Source organism: Volvox carteri, assembly GCF_000143455.1.
Source record: "Volvox carteri f. nagariensis unplaced genomic scaffold VOLCAscaffold_83, whole genome shotgun sequence".
Taxonomy (NCBI): domain Eukaryota; kingdom Viridiplantae; phylum Chlorophyta; class Chlorophyceae; order Chlamydomonadales; family Volvocaceae; genus Volvox; species Volvox carteri.
In genome coordinates this window covers 178690-184076 of record NW_003307626.1, presented here as the reverse complement: position 1 = coordinate 184076, position 5387 = coordinate 178690, and positions in this window count along the sequence as shown.

Below are 5387 nucleotides of genomic sequence, written 5' to 3'. Positions count from 1 at the left end.
AATAGGGTCTGCGACATTAATCCGTCCGGGTCGGTACTCCAAAGTGAACTGGAATCGAGACAATCGTTCCAACCATCGAGCTTGCCTTCTGGAAAGTTTATCGGCGCTTTTCTGCTCTTGCAGATAGACCAAAGGTTGATGGTCCGTTACTAGGGTGACATGACTCGCACCTTCCAAGTAACAACGCCATTCTTCCATTGCCAGGACTGTGCCCAAGCATTCTTGATTTGTGGTGGAATAATTGTATTCCGCGCTGCTGAATTTAGAACTTGTATAAGCAACTGGTCGGTCGTCTTGTAACAAGACAGCGCCAGTGCCATGCAGCGACGCATCAGACCAAACTACGAAGGGTTTGTCAAGCTCAGGGAGGTTTAATACTGGTGCGTTTGTCAAGGCATCTTTCACACCCTGAAAGGCAGTATCACACTCCTTTGTCCAGTGGAAGGGCACTTTCGCACTTGTTAGGGTTGTGAGGGGGGCCACGAGAGAGGAATAACCCTGGATGAACCTCCGAAAATAATTGGCTAAGCCAAGAAACGCGCGCAGTTTAGAGGTGTCGGTTGGTACCGGCCATTCTTTAACAACTTTAACTTTGCGCTCGTCTACTTTCAAGCCGTCACGGCTGACTACGTGGCCCAGGAAGTGCAGTTCGGTCCGGTTGAACTGACACTTAGACATCTTTGCCTTGAATTCGTGCTTTCTAAGCAAGGACAACACCACCCTTAGGTGTTGTTCATGCTCGGCCTTGGTCTTACTGAAGACCAAAATGTCGTCCAAGTACACCAGCACAAATTTGCCAATGTGTTCGGCGAAGATCCGATTCATCACCGCTTGGAACGTAGCAGGGGCGTTTGTGAGTCCAAAGCACAGCACTTTGAACTGGTATTGACCCATTCCCGGAGCGATAAAGGCCGTTTTCGCAACATCCTCTGGTGTAATGCGAATTTGGTTGTAGCCCTGCTGTAAGTCCAGGGAACTAAATATCTTAGCCCCTTGGAGTTGATCGAAGAGGTCGGTGATGTTTGGCATAGGATACCGCCGCTTGATCGTGATTTTGTTTAACGCACGGTAATCCAACACCATGCGAAGGCCCTGACCGTTAGCTTTTTCCACAAAGATAACGGGCGCACCATAAGGAGAAGTAGAGGGTTCTATGTAGCCCTTACTCAACAATTCGGTGACTTGTTTATGGACCTCTTGGCGCTCTAATTGAGTCAACCGGTACGATCGTTTAGCGGGCGGTACAGCCCCTTCCACTAGTGGAATCGTATGACCTACTTCGCGATCTGGAGGAAGGCCTTTGAGCTCTTCGAATACGTCCTTGTATTCGTCAAGCAACCCTTGCAATGTTGCTTCGGGGATTATGTCGGTGTCGGGAGGAAGTGACTCCGCAGACGCCGAGGATTCAGAAATGAGCTCAGACTGCACAAGCATTAAATAGCTTCGTGCGCCTTTGGCAATCCTCCGTGCAGCTGCTTTAGCTGACATCGTTTCCACCGTACTCGCAGCATAGAGAGTGGCGGTAACGTAATTCATGATGGCAATCCCATCTAGGTGATCGTCGTCGTCTGCTGAAGACCAAAAGGAAGGCCTCAGGACAACAGTATCGCCGGTAGCTTTCCGTACTGTAAGCGTGTGTGATTCCCAACACATTTTCGCTTTCTTGCGCTCCAACCAGTCATCAGCGAGAATAATTTCAACGCCTGGGACACCTTGCTTTAAAACAAGTAGTGTGACTGTTTCATGAAAGGAGCCTATACGGAGCTTAGCGGTAATCGAGCCATTGATAAGCTCGTGAGTTCCATTCGCGACGCGAACAGTAGAGATAGTGCAAGGACGGACAGAAAGAGCCATTCTGCGGACAGCTTCGAGAGAAATGAAGCCGTCGGCAACCCGGCCGCAATTGGCACCGGAGTCGGCAAGAACTTTGCACGCCGTTTGACACAAGCGAGCATCAAAAAGCATAGTGCGGCCATTGCTATCCAAGCTGTTAAGCTGCACCGATTTGGACGGCGGGTCATACCAAAGCTGTAATGGCCAAGGGATGCCCGGCAAGTCCGAACGCGTTCCAACGTCTACTGGTTGGGAGAACAACTGTGCGGGCTGTTGACTTCCGGCCAGAACACTAACGGCTGTACGACAGATAAGATGGAATATTTGGTATATAGGAGATGATTTCTGTCTGGGAGCTTGTCCTGTGATACCTGTAACGGTTAAGGTTGGCTTTACCTACACAGTTCCACTCGCCTATATCTCAACAGGTTATGAGCCCCGCGCCGCCGCGGCAAGCGAGCGAGCGTTTTGCTTAAGTACTGTGTCCGAACTTGCTGGCTTAGCAATTCTCTGGCTTAGAGATAGGACAAGTATGGGGAAGGACAATGATGTAGAGCGTTTAGATAGCTACGCCAACTATTTTCGCTGGCGGACGGCCATGAAGTACTGTTTGGCCGGCAAGGATTTGTGGGACGAGGCAGAAGACCTGCCGAGCGCCGTCGCCGACAAGTCCATGAAGGCAAAATCGCAGCTGGTGAAATACACGGTGCCCCGTTTTCACAGGCTGATCGATCAAGCAGCCGACTCTGCCGCAGCGTGGGATGCGATCCGCGCCGAATGCGTCTCTGAGATCGGAGCGAACATCTTGTTCATAAAGCAGAAATTTAGCAACCTGAAGCAACGGACAGGCCAGTCCGTTGTTGATTACTTCGAGGAAGCAGAGGATCTGCGTGAGCAAATGGTCGCAGTGGGCTCGAAGATCGACGAATGCCAATTCGCCCTGGCCATCTTGGGTGGTTTGCATAAGAAATTCCAAATGCAGCAGATGCTTTTTGCTGCCAAGCCGCCGAGCGACATGAAGCTTTCGGAAATCAAGGCCGCTCTACTCCTGGCGGAGCGGATGCAAGGTGACAACAACGCAGAGTGGGCCCAGGCCGAGGCCCTGGCGTTTAGCAACCGGAGCAGTGGGGTAGGCCACCGTGGCTTCGGTGGCGACTACCGTAGTGGAGCTGGTAAAGGCCAGGGAAATGTCAACGTCAGGGCGAGTACCAGCTCTGGCGGGCCTGACGTTTCCATCAACCCCTATGCAACCCATAAGTGCCATAAATGTGGCGTTCTTGGACATATCAAGTCTCAGTGCCCGCTCGTCACAAGGGGCAACAACAAGGGCAACAACCGACGCAGCAAGCAGCTGGTAATGGCCCTAACCACCTCCACCACCTCCGAAGCCGCGGAAATCCAGGCAACAGCTGAGAAGTCGCTCGCCAAGCTGGCTTGGAAAATGGACTCGGCAGCGGCCGTCCATGTTACGGACGACCGGTCGGACTTCAGCGAGTACGTACCGCTCACGGACGGCATAGTCCTAGAAGGTGTGGCGGGTGCGATTTGCAAGACGGTTGGAGTGGGTACCGTCCTGCTAGAAGCAGAGGGAGAGAATGGCAAGATTAAGATTACCCTAAAGAATGTGTATCATGCGCCGGGACTAGGTCACAAGCTGATTTCGGTAGGCGAACTAGGTCTGAAGGGTTACCACGTGGATTTTCATGGGCCGGTTGCTGTGGTTAGGCAGCCGAAACGTCTTGTCAGCCGATTCCCGATTCACCCTAAAATGCTTTCTCCGCGGATGAGGAAGTACGCAAGCCTGGAGTGGGAGTACGGGGAGCAAATCCCGTGTGTGCGAGTAGGCACCCATTACTACCTAAAGGCGACCCGGTTGGGCCAGGGGGAGTGCGTTCAAACCCTGGCGGTCTTGTCCGAATCTGCGGGACTTTGGCATCGTCGGTTCGGGCACATAGGGTACGGTAATTTAGAGAAGCTCGTGTCTGATGAAATGGTCACTGGTATGGGCCTGAGTGCGGCTGAAATCCGGGAGAAGGTGAAGGAGAAGAGTATCTGTGAGCCGTGTGTGAAGGCCAAGCATACCCGCGCGTCTTTTCCTCCGTCTGGGAATGCAGCAAACCGTGTTTTGCAGCGAGTGCATATGGATGTGTGTGAGATGCCTGTTCCGTCTATGGGCGGGTCAAGGTATGTCGCCACGTTTCTGGATGAGCATTCGAGTTTTGCAGTGGTGCGCTGTGTAGGGACGAAGGGAGAAGTTCCGGAAGCGGCCCAGGAAGTATTGCAGCTGTTAGAGACCCAATCGGGCAAGAAGCTGCTAGCAGTTCAGTCGGATCGCGGTGGGGAGTATTTGAATAAGGCTTTAGGACAGTACCTTAAGGGTAAGGGGGTCCAGCACGACACGTCCGTGCCGTACACTCCTGAGCAAAATGGCCGCGCTGAGAGGCTGAACCGCACACTCCTGGAGAAGACCCGCGCGATGTTGCAAGACTCAGGATTGCCGCATGAATTATGGGCCGAAGCTATTACCACTGCATGTGCCCTGCACAATTGTTCGCCTGTGTCGGGCAAGCAGATAACGCCCTTTGAAGTTTTCCACCGTGTGAAGCCAGATGTCTCTGATTTGCGCGTGTTTGGGTGTACTGCGTGGGTGCATGTCGAGAGGAGGCACCGCAATAAGCTCGATGCAACGAGCCAGAAGGGTGTCTTGGTGGGCTACGAGCGCAACTGTAAAGGATACCAGATATTATTAGACGGGTCTAAGCGCATCGTAGTGAGCAGGAGCATGCTCTTTGAGGAGACGCCAACGTCCCGCACGCTGCCTACGAATGATAGTGAAAGTAGCGGCAGCGGAAGCGATAGTGATGATGAGGACGATGTGGCTAGCAGTAGTTTCAAGACTGTAGCCCCTCCCCGGCAGGGGGAGCAGTTTAGTCCAAGTGAGGCCGTAGAGGATAGTCAGGGGAACGCGGCGATTGGAGATTCAGCTGAGTTGAATGAGGGGGAGCCTATGGTAGTTGGCGCAGCACCTGAGGCACCTGAGGAGGAACCTACGGCTACCGGCAATGCAGCCGATTCCGCCAAAGGGAAGCCTAAGACTACCAGCGGGACCACTAAGGGGAAACCTAAAGCTGTCGGTAAGGCAGCTGAGGGGGAGGATAAAGCTGGTGCAGCTGCCTCTACACAACACCGTTATCCCCAACGTGACCGTCATCCGCCCCAACGACTCAACCTTGCTGTTAATGTATCGGACGTCAACATCCCGAGCACCTACGAAGAGGCGATGGCCTCTCCGGAACGGGACAAATGGCAGGAGGCGATGGCTGAAGAAATCGGATCTATCCACGCATTAGATACGTGGGAGCTGAAGGTACCGCCGCCTGGGGTGAAACCGATTCCGGTGAAGTGGGTGTACGACGTGAAGCGGGGTGTAGACGGACAAGTGGAACGATACAAAGCCCGGTTGGTAGCAAAGGGCTATAAGCAGAAGGAAGGTGTTGATTTCAACGAGGTATTCGCGCCTGGTAGCAATCAGGTGACGTTGCGTACATTCCTGG